Source organism: Amblyomma mixtum, chromosome 6, assembly GCF_055824585.1.
Source record: "Amblyomma mixtum isolate Tamu chromosome 6, ASM5582458v1, whole genome shotgun sequence".
Taxonomy (NCBI): Eukaryota; Metazoa; Arthropoda; class Arachnida; order Ixodida; family Ixodidae; genus Amblyomma; species Amblyomma mixtum.
The window spans coordinates 12,164,098-12,182,024 of record NC_143017.1 but is presented as its reverse complement, the minus strand read 5'-3'; the positions used below and the strand labels follow the sequence as shown (position 1 = coordinate 12,182,024).

At 50.0% G+C, this 17,927-nt stretch overlaps 1 pseudogene; it reads left to right on the top strand.

Annotated features, from left to right (window-relative positions):
- Positions 1 to 15,873: 15,873 nt before the first annotated feature.
- Positions 15,874 to 17,005, top strand: LOC149338227 (uncharacterized; annotated as a pseudogene).
- Positions 17,006 to 17,927: the final 922 nt, after the last annotated feature.

Here is a 17,927-nt window from a genome sequence, read left to right as displayed (position 1 = left end):
TGAAGAAGATCCTGGCAGATCGCTTTCCGGTTGGCCTTTTGCTCCTCTGACAACACTCCTGGCACCAACTTCGCGCACACTTTCCTCATGGCTAAGTTTTCTGTCAGGATCTCAAAAACTTGGGTTTGGGGATTGCGCAAGTCATCAGCAATCATTTTGATACTCATCCTACAATCACTGTTCAGTAAATGTTTCACTCGCTACACATTTTCGTTGGCCTTGCTGGTCGAAGGGCGTCCTGAGCGGTCGTCGTCTTCCACTCTTTCCTTACCCTCTCGGAGCAGCTTGCACCACTCAAAAAATCTACCCATGGAAGCCCCATGGAGTCTACCCATGGAAGCGTCACCGTAGGCCTCCTTAATCATGTCGTTTGTCTCTTTGCCCGTTTTACCAAGATTTACACAAAATTTGATCGCGTATCGCTGATCCTGGTAAACGCTCTATGATTTTGCGTGACGAGACGTTTCGACAAGGGTTCACAGTACAAGCGACCTGCTTTCTTCAACGGCCTAGAGCCGACTGGCGATTTTCCCCAGCATTCCCAGCATCCCACTTCAACGACCCTGCACGCGCAGACCGCCTCTCGTCCGCCCGTTCGCCCAGGAAAAAAACAGTTCTACTACTTTCAGAACAGACCCTGTATATATAGTCCTAACGACGTCATAGCTTTGCAATCGGACCTTAAAAACTAACAGAGTGGGGCGGCAAATGGCAGATGCAAATAAATAGAGAAAAGACCAAAAATTGAAATTCACTTCTGTTTAAAAATCGCAACCAAACAGTTACCCAATAAATGACAGCATAGTATACTCGGTTTCATCGGCTAAATACCTCGGCATTCTGCTAAATTCTAGCTTAATACGGACAGACGACATCGAAAATATTATGTCTAAAGCAGAAAGAAAACTTGGCTTTCGAAGCGGCGCTTATATCTACCCGACAGGGACAACAGGCTTCAAGCTTTCAATTCTCTTGTTCGCCCTTCACTGGAATATGCGTCAATCATTTGGCATCCCTACCAAACCACCCTATCCAATATACTTGCAGCCGTTCAGAATAAAACCGCGCGATTCTTCTCATCATCGTACTCGAGATTTCAAAGCGTTTCATCTTTGAAGCAAGAGCTCAACATGCCGCCCCTCGCAATGCGCAGAAAATTTGCCAGATTATATTTTTTTCACACTCTCTTTCACAGCAGTACATCATTTGCCCGGTCGCACATCTTACCGCCACTTCATACTTCACGTCCCACCGATCATATCTACAAAGTTAACCCCATCTTCGCTCGTACCTAAAAGTACAAGAATTCGCCTTTAACCTTGTCAATAAAAGAATGGAATCAGTTGCCCTCCAGTATCGCTACATAACCCAGTTTTTCTTATTAGAATCGAAATTGCTAACATATCTGGAATCCCAGCGCGTTCAGTAACCAAATTTGCTTTTATATCACTTACTTTCCAACTAGTACGTTCTCTTTCTTTGTTATTTGTGAATTTTTACGTTGTTTGTTTATTTCTCAATATGATGTATTAACCACCTAAAGTGCTTTTTTGCCTTTGAAAATTGTGCTCTGATTTGTCCCCCTCTATATAATGCCCCTAGTGGGCCCTTAGGGTATTTGAGTAAATAAATAAATAAATAAATAAATAAATAAATAAATAAATAAATAAATAAATAAATAAATAAATAAATAAATAAAAACCTTTTATATTTGCATAGAGATATGATAGCCTTCTTCTATCAGGGGCGCGACAATCCGTTTATGAAAATTGAATTTTATACACCATGTATACACGCCATCTTTTTTAAAGAGAATGAGGCGAAGCACGAGTTAGCTTTCAACAGGCGCCTGAAGACCAATATCAGAAGCATCGGCTTTCATGTCGTACATCTGCGTGGCGATGAAACAACGGTGCAGGTAAGAGAACTTTGACAGTTGTCAGGTTACTGAACCAGTTTTGTTTTGGCATAACTTATATCTCGGCTACACGGCGCTTTAAGTGCTGTCAAACCAAATTTATTGAACTTAACGTTATAACCTTTAAATGGCATTCAGTGCAGCTTCCATTCAAGAGCATCGAGCCCCGCAGAGACATCCGAGGTTTTAAAGCGATAGGGTTAAGATTGCCGTTCAGCGCAAAATCCAGTGTCGTCGTCGTCTCTGGTAGCGTGAGCGAAAAACCGGCAAGCGAAGATGACCCAGCTGCCACTTCGATCGCGTCACTTTGTGGAGTCACCACAACCTGCCAACCATGGGCGGTGGCAACCTGTTCCTCGGACTGTAAGCAGACTGTCCATCGTGGCAGATTGATCCTAAATTAATGACTGGTCGCGAGAGGCTGCTAGGAAAGAGCAGCTGGGTCCGCGAAGCCCCTCCGGTGGCTTTCCGCTGAGAGGCCGGCAGAGAGAGGCAAAAAAAAGTTAGGTGTTAAGCTCGCATGCAATCCTTGCTGTTTAAAATTTATATTAATTATATTGTCCTCATACCAAATACACCTGATATTATACTTTATGCAGATGAAACCAGTGTTTTTTTCAGGAAAACAGTTATCTACACTAGAAACCTTCGCGAACACCTGGCTACATGAGCTTTCATGCTGGCTCCGGATAAACCAAATGCAATTGAAGGTTCGGAAAACAAAGTACGCAATGTTTAAGCCGCGAAATAAACCTGAAGATTTTAATATCCAGTTCAAGTACCAAGGCTCAGCCCTTGAACGCGTTTCCATTTATAAGTTCTTAGGTGTCCTATTTGAGGAAAACTTAAGCTGGACTTCTGATATAAATAAGGTTGACACAAATATCTCTAGATCTCTAGGCATTTTGTATAAAGTGAGATGTTTGGTTCTCAGCTCTATTAAACGTCAGTTGTATTTTGCTTTAGTACAGTCTCATTTACATTACTGTCTGTTAATCTGGGGCACCACTACCAAGACAAACTTGCGCAGGCTTCAGATATTGCAAAAACGAGCCCTGCGTTGCATAGAAGATGTAGGTCCGCTAGAACATACATACCCATTATTCCTAAAACATAATCTACTCAAGATAAACGGACTGTTTAAACTAAAGCTTGCTTATCATATTTATTATGAAGTCACCCGTGACCCGGTTTCCTTTTATGCTTTATACTTCCCTAAAAAGAAACGTTATGATTTCAGGTATAGTCATTTTAAAATGCCTCTGATGAGAACGAATTATGGTATGCAGCACACTGATTACTTAATTCCTGATTTACTTAATAAACACCCACGTATTATGGAAATTCTGCAGCAGCCTCGTTCCCCCCGTAACTTCAAGAACAATGTTAAAATGTACCTTCTGTCCCTGTCTCCCCCATAAAGTGTCCAGTTTCTAGTTTTTTTAAATTATTATTCTGCTTATTTTCTTTTACTCGCTGGGTGTATCCCCAGGTTCGCTATTTTTGGTTTTGTTGTCCTAAAGACGTAGGAGGTATGCGATGGGGTTTTCATTCTTTTTGGTTTGCGTGCTATTTCCCCCCTTGCCTGTATGTTAATTCTGTGTATCTCATTGTTTGCTATTTCAATTTTTTGTTTTGTCCTATAGACATTTTAGCTATGAGTTGTTGTTTCCTTCATTTTCCATTGCATCTGTGTTAATTATGTGTAACTCATTGATCGTTACATATAATTCATGTAGTACGTATGCGATGTTGTTACTTTTCTTGTTTTGCTTTGTGTACTTTGCTGTGTAATTTGCCACCCCCCTCAGCAATGTAACGGGTGACGGGGCCACGTCAGGCAAAAAATGAATTGCCTTTTGTCCCGTCACCTCTGACGAATCGATGTGAAAAATATACTTCACTTCACTTCACTTCCCGGCATTTATTGAAGATTTGTCGTGTGAGCAGTGGTTGTTGAGGCTGAATACACGTTTCATGATCAACAATCGCCAAGCCATTTACGAAAGCTGCGTAACTCAGTGGTGAATGAATTGCACCGCTGCCAGTTTTCTGTCATAATATTACAGTCGAGCCCACGTAAAACAGTGGCAGTTATAACGAACGCTCGCTTATTACAAAGGAGGGTGGTTCTACTGTAAAAGTAAGCGTTAGAGCAAAGGGTTGTGTCTCAGATACAACGTACAGGCATGAATTCCAAGAGTGTGCCATCAGGGGCTAGTTGGTATGACATGATTAAAAAACATAAAACACAGCATGGGACACGGCACAGGAGAGAAGCAAACAGGATGAGCTCAGACAGGACTGAGCTCGTCCTGTTTACTTTTCTCCTCTGTCTTGCCTCCTGCTCAGTTTTGTGTCTTGTACAAGCAGGACGTCTTGACCTGCGTAGAACAAATTAAAATCCACCGTCAATTCAGCGCCATAAATACAGCATCCAGTAATGGAGTGGACATGGGAGCAGCCTTCCCGGCACCATGGCTAGCGCAACTTTGCTCTACGTTCCGCAGGTTATAATGGCCCTGGCAATGTCCTGCATGCTGGTCTCGCCACTCTTTGTGACTTACCCCGGTGTTTCACGGTCACTGAAAATTGAAAAACCATCACCTGCGTGCGCATCGTTGGAAGGACTACCTATCACCGGCACTTCTACCGCCTCGCCACACGTGTCGATCAGATCTGGGACGGAACCCTGCTTGGCGGACTACTTAAGCAGGCAACATCTCGACTGCAGTTTCAGTGGACATGGGAACAGCCTCCCGGCACCATGGCCAACGCAACTCTGCTCTACGTTCTGCAGGTTTGTGGAAGCTATTCGCTTTTTGCCAAAAGATTGGACAACCGATTTCTCTTTCTGCTCCCATGTCCACATGTGCTGCTCGCAACCTTGAGTGAATGTGTTGATGTATCGCTTGCACTCCTTTGCTCTGGAGACATTGAGACCACCCCTCGCCCACCCAAGCCGCGCCCGGTCATTTAAAAGTTAGAATCAAATGACGATTCTGGAACGTCTATATTGCCGCGTTGTAGAGACGGCAGTCCAGCGGCCAGGAAGACACCAACAAGTCTTGCAAATGAAGATCTATTTGGGCTGATTTGCGCTCGCAAAAGAACCGAATCACTTGGCGGCGGCGTAAGCAGCAAACGTGCTCGTCAGTCGTCCAACTACGAATGCCCGCTGCTCGCGGTATCGTTCAACTCAAAGCCGGCAAGGACACTTTGAGATAACAGGTCGAGATCATCTAGCGTAACCTGGAAACACGTAGATGGAGCTCGTCATGGCTGTGATCAACCGAGATTAGTCCGGTCGCTTCTCACATCACGAACAAAAATGATAACACCCCTTTCCTGCGGCCTTGCATGAAAGTTCGGACACTACATGATACGTGGCATTACGCCCCTCCCAAAGAAGCATCGTCTCGATGCTTTAAAATGAAAATAAACACGGAAACTGCCAACTTCCAGTCCTTTAGCGTTCATAATATGGCTTCAGGCGTACGACATGTACGACTTCGGAGCGTGTGCGGCGTCGCTGAGATGCTGTAGTGGCGTCGGGGATGACTTCATAGTCGAGGTCACCGATGCGACGGAGAACCCTGTACGGGCCAAAGTAGCGTCGCAGTAACTTTTCACTCAATCCACGGCGGCGAACTGGTGTCCATATCCAAACACGATCACCTGGCTTGTAATGCCTGTCTCGTCGGCGCAGATTATAGAGTCGGGCGTCGGTGTGCTGCTGGTCTTGAAGGCGTGGCCGGGCAAGTCTTCGTGCTTCCTCGGGGCGATAAATGTAGGCAGCGACGTCGAGGTTGTCTTCGGCTGAAATGCGCGGGAGCATTGCGTCGAGTGTTGTCGTCGGCTTCCTGCCGTATACCAGCTGGAATGGGGTAAACCTGGTTGTCTCTTGGACGGCAGTATTATAGGCGAAGATCACGTAGGGCAGAATGGAGTCCCACGTCTTGCGTTCGGTGTCGGTGTATATTGAGAGCATAACTGCGATGGTTTATTTCAGACGCTCTGTGAGTCCGTTGGTTTGCGGATGATAGGCAGTTGTCCTCCGATAGCTTGTCTGACTATAGTTGAGAAAGGCTTGCGTCATCTCCGCAGTAAACGCCGTTCTTCTGTCTGTGATGAGCACTTCGCGGGCGCCGTGTCGTAGGAGAATTAGTTCGACAAAAAATTTGGCGGCTTCTGTTGTGGTACCATTACGCAAAGATTTTGCTTCGGCGTATCGGGTCATGTAGTCGGTGGCCACGATGATCCACCTGTTACCTGATTATGAAGTCGGAAAGGGGCCGAGGAGGTCCATTCCTGTTTGCTGAAAGGGCTGCGTCGGCCTACGGTCTTGGGGCAGTAATTTTTCACGTCATGCCTCATGGTTCGGAAAGACCCATTTCATTTGCCTCCAGAATATTGAGTGCAGCGCAGCGCAACTATGCGCAAGGCGAGAAAGAAGCCCTAGCTTTAATTTTTGGTCTGAGCAGGTTTCATAGATACCTGTACGGGTGCAAATTCATGCTGTATACAGACCACCAACCACTGTTGGGGATCGTGGCATCAGATAAACTAATTCCTTCTCTGGCTGCAGCTAGGATTCAGCGTTGGGCTATCACCTTACAGCTTATCAGTACACACTGCGCTACAGGAACGCCGAAAACGTGCAAGTTGCCGACGCTCTTTCAACGCTTCCACTTCTGGTAAAGCATAAAGACGACACTGAAGAATGTCTTGCAGTATTTGAGTCAACGCCTCTCACTGCGAGCCAGGTTGCTGCTGCGACTAACGGGGATCGCCTTCTTTCCAAAGTCGTGCAGTTCACCTTATCTGGCTGGCCCGCTCACCACGTTGATAAATTTCAGCCCTTTTACGTCCGTCGAAACGAACTATCGTAAGAGCAAGGCTGCATCACGTGATCCATCAACATGATCCATCTGCGGATGGGATCCGCAGATGGAAGCCGGTGATGCAGTTTTCGTCAAGACTACGTGAGGGGAAACCCTGTCATGGGAGGAAGCGGTCGTAATGCAACGTGTAAGCGACCCACGTTTGTAGTCAAAGTCGGTGACCTGTTTCGTTTTGTGCATGTTGACCACTTGAGACCCAGCTGGATATCGGGTGCAAAGTCATCACTCCATCCAGAGGTCGCAAAAGAAGCGCATCCTGAGTCCACTCCAAGTACGGCTGTTCAGCGGGACTTGCCATCAGCTCCCTCGGAAAAAGATTCCCCTGCTGGCTCCATGATTAGTGGTCCCACTTCGGACAAGCTTGAGGATGTTCGCTTAGATGACGCCACTTCAAATGAGGAACCGGCATCGCAGCCTGAGGCAAGACACACGGCAGCGCAGCCTTCAAGTCCCACCGCATCATCCATGGCTACACCCGAAGAGGCCTATTTGCGAAGAAGTAATCGCACAAGACGCCCTCCTGATCGCTATGAAGCCTCCAGTTATGAACGCGGAAAGAAACGCGTGTACCTTTGATTAAGGAGGAAGGAATGTTCTATATTAGCCAGTCGATCTTATAACATTGTGCCGGAAATGACGTGTGCCTGACCGGCATGCAGCGTTACCTATAAAAGGACGCTGCTGCCTCGAATAGAGAGATTTTTTGCGTTGCTGCCACCGAAGCGTCTGTCTGCTGCTTAGAACAGAATAAAAATTAAAAAAAAAAGAAGTCGGTCACGAGAGCGAGACAAAAGTGTTAAGAGGATAGTTGGTTAACAAGAACTCTAAAAAAAGTTTGCAGCATTGCAAATTGGGGAAGAGGAAGCAGAACACAACAAAAGACAAAAAGTAGGACACCGCGCAATTTCGGCCAGCAGTCCAAGCGACTAAATGTGTGTTTACTGTGCATAGCAGCAAAACACAGCGCAGCGTGTATTGCATTCCTGCACTGGGAGAGTCCTGGCATGGCACATTTTACACTGTAATGTTTTGTAACTTCGCAATAGCAACTTAGTTTTCGAGGCAGTAGCAGCCCAACTCTTCAAAAGAGCCAACGCCCTCAACTCAACTGCGAACTACAACTCACCATGTGACATGTCATGCCTTTGAGCATAACTGGTGGAAAGGTAGTGTGAGGGTTCAACTTAAATGTATTATATAAATTATAATATTCCAGCGCCAGAGTATGTTAAGTACCTCGGCTTTGCAGTTCTTTGGAAGAAAAGTGGCAATACTGGAGCTCATTTTCCACGGAAACACTTCTAGGGCACAAAAGGATCACATGACCAGCAACCACACATCTTCAAATGCACCAGCTCTCCAGGCACACTGCCGCAAAGCCAAGGTCTGCATAAATAGCACCCTCATTAGCAAACATGTGGACACATGTGTTTTCAGGGGGGACTTACTCTGATAGTAACACAATTTACCCGAAATCCCAAACACATCCACCAATCTAAAGAACAAAAACACACATCCAAGTTCCTTACGCTCGTTTCGTAGATAAGAGGGGCACTATGAACTGATTAGTAATGGGAACGTTCCATACCAGCCACTCACCTGTCCCACAACAATGCAGCACTGTAGGGATGTGGTTCCATGTGCAAAGGTAATCCTGGTGTGCACGCATCAGGTCCTCGTGAGTTGGGCTCAGCACTGGACCTGAAGATGATGCGCAGGCTTAAGAAGTAATATTACGGTTTAACAGGTTAGGAGCTTTATACTCTATTAAATTTTATTGCCTACATGGGCTTTCTCAATGTAGTGCTATCGACAAAGTAAGTCAGAAGTAAATCCTGATTTCACAAGTGATAGCCTCTACCAGTGCTATCCGATTTAGTCGTTTATTCTTTAAACACAAGTAGAAGGAAGTGCGTGATTTGTTGCTCTCTAAACATCAATAAAAGTGTGGTCAACATGGAAGCTCTCCTGCACCCCTGCTGAAACAATAAAATTGCACCAGCTAGCATTTTAATATTGAAACCTATGTGTGCTACGAGAGCAAGAGTTGAAGAACAAGGTTCCAACAGGAAGTGTAGTGAAGGCGAAACTCGTGCTGTGGGTACGATTTATTTTAGCACCTCAACGCAGTAACCACCATCAAATGATGGACAAGCCTAGCGGAGGACTCTACGGAAGGCATCGGGTGCACTTCAATTGCACGGACCCTCAGAACAAAACGGCCAGTCATCGAGGAGTGTCTTGACATCCAGATGCGAGAGCACCAAGGGGCTTTTCGTGCATTTTAAACAGATGGTTCGACATTTGGCTGAGGCAATCATAACCTCTGGCAGGATTCGAAGCAGTGCCAGTGCAGTCAGAGCGGCCTTATTAACCAATGCCGACGCCCACTCGGCCATTGACCTAGCAGCTGTTTCCAACAGTAGTTATTGGTATAGTGTGTCTAGCGTAACTTTATTGAAATATTACGAAAAGCGGTCAGGTACAGCTTGCTGAAAAAAATGGCAAAATGGTTTCCGCCGTATGATAATCCTCATAAAATTTCAAAAATTCCAATTAATTAGGTAGGTTTCGCTATGCAACATTCTTGTTATTCACCTTAGCATCAGGTGCATTTTGTTGGGTTGTATCAAAGGAGCATGTAAAAACCATCAGTCCTGGGTTTTATTGCAACGCATCGCCTACGTGTTCCATTTTTTCATCGCTTAAGAAAATCCGCGAAATATAAACAAACGCACCGAAATGCGCTCTTGTGCTACCATATTGCGTCACTACCAAGCGTGTTTTGAACGAATTAAGCATCCGTGCTCATCATCTCTAAGTGGTCAAGGCCACTGCGAACACTGTCTTCAAAGTGCGTCAGCATATGTTTCGGAAGCATAGAAAGTGGGCACCGTAATATGCGATTAGTGATAAGCTGGCCACCGGCAGCCACTTGCGATGGAGCTTTTATTGAGCCACCACACGGACAAAACGAAAAAAGGAAAGCAGTGAAGTCGCATAGATGATTAACGCCTGTGTTTTCTTTATTTGTATCACTGTGCTCCCCGTCGAACTACTTAGCGGCGATCACTGGCTTGGACATGGTGATTGCGCAGTTTGCGTTTCTTCAATAGAAAATTTCGGAGACCTAAAATGCGGTACACATCAACGTGGTCGCATGGTGTTCTTGTCATGTGTCGCACTCCTTTTTTAATTGTCAGAAAAATGTACTATTCATGAGGTAAATTCACCCTAGCAACCGGATGGTTGTTTCCGAACCCCCTGTACAACTGAGCGAAATGCGTTTGGGGTGTAACGTGAAATCAAACCTTTTGCGGAATTAATTTGTGTATCGAAAATTTTGTGATGTACGCGTAATACGCGTCCCGTATATGTGTTTAATGGATGTCTTATATGAGCCATAGATAGGACGCACGTATGTCATATGTGTCTGCGAATATGCGCGAAAATCGGCGCATATTCGTAAAATGGACGCCGCGCAAAAGCAATCTCCCTAGCGCGCGCCGCTACGAGAGGAGAGAAACAAACCCCGTAGAGCGCCTAACCTTTTCTGTGTTGCTGCCCTATCCACCTCGCTCGCCAGCGCGCGCTAATGGCATTACATCAGCGCGCGTCCTCGATTGTTCGAGAATGTTGAAGTAATTCTGAGGAAGAGGGCATAACCATGAGTGTGCTAAGTGATGGCATCTCCCCTTCATTCGTGCGCCGGCAGCGGCACAACGCAAAAAGATCGACAAGGTCCTCGAAGTTGCTTTCTGCGCCTGACCAATAAGGACGCACGCTCGGTGCGTGAAGGAGAAGGAAATTGCGCTCGGGGCCGCAGGCACTGAAAGAGCGGAATATCAAACCATCATAGAGCAACTCCTGGAACGCCTCGTGTATAGCTTACCGTCTGGCAGCCTATGAGGCTGTGGGTTCCATTTCCAGGGCAGCGCGTCCCTTGTGTCCATGCGGTGCTGCACCAAACTAGTAACAATGCAAGAGCGGGGGCTAGTTGGTACTTCGTACTGGTCAAATCACGCTAAAAGGCATAGAAAGAAAGACGAAAACAAAGACGGACAAAGCGCATTGAAATAACTGTTAACAACGCGCTTCGTCCTCTCTGTTTTCTTCTTTCTGTGCCTTTTAGTGCGATTTGATCAGTACCAAACTAGTGCATCCCGGCTGATCCGTGAATATCCCGCCAAAGTCACTCAAAAGGACAAGAGGCGGCCGCGTTGGAGCTGTGAAATGGCACCGGCATCTTCCAGTGCGCTGACCCTGCTGACAAGTCCTGCGGATCGGTAAATTTGGGAAATTCGTGAATTCATTTTTGAGGAAAGGAAATGGCGCAGCATCTGTCTCACATATCTCGGCGGACACCTGAACCGCGCCGCAAAGGAAGGGAGGAAGGTAGGAGTGAAAGAAGAAAGGGAGAAAGAGGTGCCGTAGTGGAGGTGTCCGGAATAATTTCGGTCACCTGGGGATTTTTAATGAGCACTGAGATCGCACAGCACACGGCCGCCTCTTACGTTTCGCCTCCATCGAAACGCGGCCGCCGCGGCCGGGTTCGAACCCTGGTACTCCGGCCGCCGCTACTGATTTCGACATTCGACGGAAAGTTCCTGTCTCCCAGTTCGCTGACATCTGTTGGTTCAGTATGCGTGTTCTTCTCCGACCGTGGAGAGGGAGCATTGATGCGGGCCGCTCTTACCGATCTAGGCTTTGGCGGGGCGGGGTGCGCTCGTGGAAGGTATTGGCCGTGCGTTTTGACAACAATCATGTTCCAGTGAGTGGGTTGACAAAGGCCCTGAGTTGGGCGCATTAACTTCCGCACAAACCACTACGCATGACGTCTACATGTCTATGATCAGTCCAGTTTTCGCCAAGAGCTCTGGACTTAAAATTCCTGTTACTGTAGGACCGGGCAGGTAAACGAAATGCATTCCTTGGCACACGCTTATCCCAGTGCGCTACGAGGCTGACGTCACGAAAGGACCGCTCTTCTCCGCTAGCTAACTGGAGTGGCACCCATCACAATCGGAACCGAACAGACGCCCGCCGGAGCTGAGAAAAGACCTAATCTCCTATCAGCGAGATGCTTGCCCGTGTCTTACACCGCCTCAGAGGTTATGCCCGCAACTTCGAGGTCCATAAAAGTGCAGGCCTGTTAGTTCTCCAACTTTGAATGCGGACATGATGGGGATGGGTTTATGAGCGTTGGTAGACACCATCGCCTGTGCTGCCGGTGGCCTGCCTCGTTTCCCGATGTAGAGGGGCACTTTCTGGCTATATCGACACGCTGGCCAGAATTAAAGCAGCGCACAGATCTACATTGCTTCTTGCTGCGACGATCAGCGGGTCTCATAGGCACCTCGACCATGAAGCCGTGCACGGACCTCCGTGAGCGTTTCTGAGCAGGTGCGGCCATTTGCGGCAGTACCGTGCAGACCTCCATAGGTTTTGTACCAGCACTACTCACCCCATACAAGTAGGAATCCCGGGAACAATCCGACATTTCGAACGGCATCAGCTCACTTGGGAATTAAGTTGCCGTGCGAGTGATCTCGCCCCTTACAGCTGCATCGCGGCTTCAGGCCCACTGTAAGGGATCGGTAGTGTATGCGGGGCCTTCGGGACCAGTAATTCTCCCTCAAAGCGAAGCGTCTCCTTTTTCGGAACGCGACCGCTCGCGAAAGCGTCGGGAAATACGGGTGTCCCCCCCCGCCCCGCGGTACCAATTCACGCACGTGCTGGCACGAATGTATATTTGTGATTATTTTGTGGCGGAGAGAATGTTCTACTCCGCACGTGCTGGCACGACCGTGCGTTTGTGTTTGTGGAAAGGGCGTTTTGCCCTAAGGAAGCTGGAGGGCTGGCCATGCTCTCTTTAAACCAATCATGTGAGCAGTGAAACATGATTGGAAGCTACCAAATGTGGGCCAGGCCTTTAAGGCTTTAAAACCGGGCCCCGGAGCCGGAAGCGGGGTTCTGGGCTAAGGTGAGATGCTATGCATCTTCGGCTACCCCGAGTAGGGGCCTCCTCTAGTATTAGCCAGTTCCACCTTTTTGTTGTTGTGTATCTCTTTGCCGTCTCGAGTGCCTAAACTTGTATATGCATTGTAAATAGCTGTACATAAACTTCAAGTATTTGCCTTACCCCTGCATCTCAACTGATCACAAGACCGTCTCTGACGGTGCACCCCTGGTGCGAAGGAACGCTTAAGTCTTCAAGTGAACGAACCGTCTCTGGCGGGGCACCTCTGGTGCAAGGAAGATAGGGAACCTGTGAAATTTACTGGCGCAGTCGACGAGGATCCTGCGGCCATCGGAAGACGGCGCAGGAAGAAGATTGAACGCAGGGAGAAAGGCGACTGTCAGGCAACAGCAGCGTTCGAGGAAGGACCTGCGGAGAGACAGCGGCGAGGGCCACGGCAGCGGACCAGCGACGCAAGGCAGCCGGCCGGAAAAGAGAGCAGCAACTGGACCACCACCGGGAACAAGCGAGACGACAGCAACGGGCGTGACGCCATCGGCATCAAAGGGTAAGTCTCTACTTGCTTCGTGCTGGCGTGAGCATTGCTGTCCAGTTAAGCTTGGGTGGGTGGCATGGTTACGCGCTTCGCCCATTTAAACCCCTATAAGCAGAAAGCAAGGGCGATGGGCGACGCAGATGACACGGTGGTCGTCGGAAACGAGACGAGTGAAGGAGAGACGCCAGAGAGGCCACGGGTCGAGGAAAGAAATGGAAAAGTGCAGGACGACCTGCTGGTGTTAGAGAAGAAGTGTCAGCTGGCAAAGCTAGAACTTGAGCTTGCTCAACTGAGAAAGCGAGGAAGCGCTGGAGAGGACTCCAAGGTCGTTGAGAGGCATGGTAGCCACAGCGAGCTAAAGCATTACTCAAAATTCCTTGCGGGAATACTCCCAAAATTTCCAAGCGACGCAGAAGTGCCAGTGTGGTTCGAGGCGGCGGAGAACGCACTAAATGCATATGAAGTGCCGAAAGAACGGTGGGGCCAAATTATTTTCCCGCTCGCTGCAGATAAAGTACAGTTTCTGTCGACCCGCTTAGCGCCATCTCAGCACAGGGACTACGAAGCGGTGAAGAAATCGGTACTGGAGGAGCTGAAACTCTCCGTGGGAGAGTACCTCAGTAGATTTAAAGGCGCGAGGAAACGGAGCACCGAAGGATGGAGAGCGTATACGACGCGTCTCCAGAGCTACTTACGCTTCTATTTAGACGCGCGCAGCGTCAGCCCCTTTGAGCAGTTGCTGGAGCTGTTAGTGGCGGACCAGCTAAAGAATAACCTCTCAGATACAGCACTAAAGTACGTTACGCTGCAAGAAGGAAACGGGTGGCGGAATGAAACCGAACTGGCCGCACTACTGCAGACCTTTGAGCGGACGCTCAAAGTGCAGGTGCTAAAAAGCCGGCTAAGGAAGCGCATCGATACGATACAGGGAGATCACAGGCACCACAGGCAAGGCCACACCCTAGAGGTTGTTTCTCCTGCGGAGAAACGGGGCACCAAAGAGCGAACTGCCCGCACGCGAAAAGAAAGGATGCAGCAAACGCGCCTAAAGATAAGGGGAACGGCCTCTCAGAGCGTGTTGCAACGCAGGAGGACTCAGCGGCACAATACCAGCGCGAGCTAATACCGCTAACTTGTCGAGATGGGGATAATGAGACCATTCTAGACACCGGAGCTGACGTCACGGTAGTTCGGGAGAGTGTAGTGCCGCCTGAACTGGTCAAGCCACACGGAACAATCAATCTGGTCTCCGCATTTGGAGAAAAGGCGAAGGAAAAGCTGGCAATCCTACCCCTTACGTTGAAGCGAAACGTGGGCGCCTTCGCCGACATCCGCGAGGCCGTGCCGGTCTTATGCGCTTTAACAGAAAAGCTCGTGTCCCAGACGAACTGTTTGCTCTCAGCGGAAGCCTTGGAGGCGTAAGGGGGAGATCACAGGAGGGGGAGATCAGGGGGATCGTTGCCGACAAAGAGGAGCAGGGTTATAACTACAAAGAGGCGTGTCGGGAACACCCGCTAGAAACCGTAGTGGCAGACGGAAAGAAAGAGGCTGCTGTCGCCCAGGTGGCAATGCAAAGCGAGGGTGACGAGAGCGTGAGCTCGGACAGCAGCGACAAAGAAGCCCCCGCGGTGGGAGAGAGAAGCGCGTCGGAAACATTCCGGCAGAGCCAGCGGAGTGACGCGACCTTGCAGGGAGCGTGGAGAGACGCCAGGGCAGGAAAGAAGGACATGGCAACGGTAGATGGGGTCCTGTATCACAAAGATAAGCTTCTGGGCCAGGCAGTGATGCAATTGGTGTTGCCGGAATGCCATCGTGGAGAAGTACTGCAGTTGGCACACGAGTCAAATTGGGGAGGGCATCTGGGGTTCAGGAACACGAAGTCCAGAATTAAAGCCAGCTTTTATTGGCCAGGCCTAGAAGACGAGGTCAGGCGGTATTGTAATAGCTGTCATAATTGCCAAACGAGATCGGATCTGCGTCGGGCAGACAGCGTGCCCATAGAGCCGTTGGTGAGGCTACGATATCCGTTTCAGCGGGTAAACGTCGACATCATCGGGCCGCTGGAACCAGCCTCGGGTAGGGGCCACAGGTACTCACTATGCGTCATTTACCTGTGCACGCGCTGGCCGGAGGTCGTCTGTCTTTGTTCCATCAGTGCTAAAGCCACCTGCGACGCCCTTCTCACGGTGTTCAGCAGGACAGGCATCCCCGAGGTAATATCGTCAGACTGCGGAACCAATTTCACCGCGGAACTCACCCAGGAGTTTTTAAAGAAGCTGGGGTGCTCCCCTCGGTTTTATGCGAAGCATATAGCTACGGACGCTGGGAGGACAACGAAGTGGTTTGCAACGAAGACGACGCTGAGGTGCGCGCTTGTGTGCTGTGAGACTGCTCCAAGCCGTCGGTTCCTTGCGTAGCAGGTTACCTCTGCTGCTTATACTGCTGCTTCTAGCCGCCACGTATCATTTGGTGGAGGTTGCTAAATTCGATCCCCGACCTCAAGCTGGCTCTCCGCCGTGGCCGCCGTCTCGCCACCATGTCTACCGAGTCCGAGCCATCTCCCTCTCCGTCAACACCGCCAGCGGTCGTCGTCGCCCACCACCGCGAACCGGGCACGTTCTGCGGTACAGACGACGTTGATGTGGACGACTGGCTGGCCCTTTACGAACGCGTCAGCACGCACAACCGGTGGGATCCAACGCTGATGCTGGCTAATGTGATATTTTACCTGACCGGCACCGCGAGAGTGTGGTTCGAAACCCACGAAGAGGACTTGACCTCATGGGACATGTGTAAACAGAAGCTCCGCGACCTCTTCGGAAAACCCATCGGCCGCCAACTCGCCGCCAAGAAGGCACTCGCGTCACGCGCCCAAACATCCTCCGAGCCATACATAGCCTACATACAAGACGTCCTCGCCTTGTGCCGTAAAGTTGATAAAGACATGTCCGAGGCAGATCGCGTTGGCCACATACTGAAAGGAATTGCCGACAATGCCTTTAATCTGCTTCTGTGCAAAGACTGTTCCACGGTCGCTTCTGTTCTTGAGGTGTGCCGGCGTTTCGAGCAGGCCAAACACCGGCACATTTCTCACCGTTTTGACCGGCTGCCGAACACTGCTGCTAGCTCCTCCTGTGAAGATCTGCCAACATTGCGGCAGCCTTCCGACCCGGGTACCTTAACCCGTATCGTGCGCCGCGAACTGGAGGCGATGACGCCCGCTGTTTCTTCCATGCCAGGAGGTTGTGAACATGGCCGTTCCTTCTCCTCGCGTCGTGGACAATGCTCATGCCAGCCCGGACCCTCCAGTGATCGCAGCTGCCACTTACAGTTGCAGATACTCGCCTCGGGACCGATATCGCAATCCTGCCGAATGGGGTACCTCTGATGACAGGCCGATCTGTTTTACCTGCTCTCGCGTTGGCCACATCTCCCGTCACTGCCGCAGCCGTTGGTCCCCGCCACCTCGCTCCTACTCCTTCGTCGACCGCCGCAACGACTACGGCCCGCGCCGCTCCACGCCACGTCCCGATCCGCTCCGTGACGAGCCCGCTCCGAACGCTCCTTAGTCCAGCCGCTCACCTTCCCCATTAGGCCGCTGCTCGCGTTCTCCTACCACCCGCCGCAGCCCTTCTCCTTCGACCTCCCGCCACTTCTCGGAAAACTAGCCGATGCAGCCCCCGGAGGGGACGCTGCATCATTGACCCGGCCTGAAAATCCTCTCTTGACCCCCGCTGCCCACCGTAATCTCTTGAATGTTCTCGTGGATGGTGTCCCGGTCCTTGCCCTCATTGATACTGGCGCCCAAGTGTCTGTCCTGAGCTCTTCTTTGCGCCGCCGTCTGAAGAAAGTTTTAACGTCTGCCGCCATGTCCACGGTTCGCGTCGCCGATGGCAGCCCCGCTGCCGTGATTGGAATGTGCACTGCGAGAGTCAGCATTGCCGGACGTCATATCCCCGTTCTGTTCACCGTCCTGACCAGGTGCCCTTAGGACATAATCCTTGGCCTTGACTTTCTAACCGCCCATTCAGCTCTCATTGACTGTTCCTCAGGCCTTCTCCGATTGGATCTGCCCCTGTGCAATGACGACTCCACCAGCTCACATCGCCTTCAATCCACCGAGTTTGCTCGACTCCCGCCACAAGCTGCTGTCTACATCCCTATGTCGCCTTCTCCTCCCGTCCCTGATGGAGACTACGTCGCCTGCCCTATCACCGCTGTGATTCTGAATCGTAACGTCCTTTTTCCCCACACCATTTGTCACAAACTTCGGCGCATTTTAGAAACAAACAAAGAAAAACCGCCGCGCGCACGGCGTCTCGCCGGCGCGAGCCCAACGGGAGAGAGGGAAAGCCCCCGCCGAGCGCGTGCCTCTCTCTCCATCGCCACGGCGTGCGCCGAAGGAATGAGTCATCCACGCCGAAGATACTCGAACATGCGAGTCGGTTCTTCTGCTGACCGGAGGAAAAGCGCGTAGCCTTGCGTGCACTAAGTCACGTCCCCCTCCTGTGCACTCGGACGTCGGCGACGCCGCCACGACGGCGCCACGCTAGAACACGCTGGAACCTTCGCGAAACGACTCCTGACTTT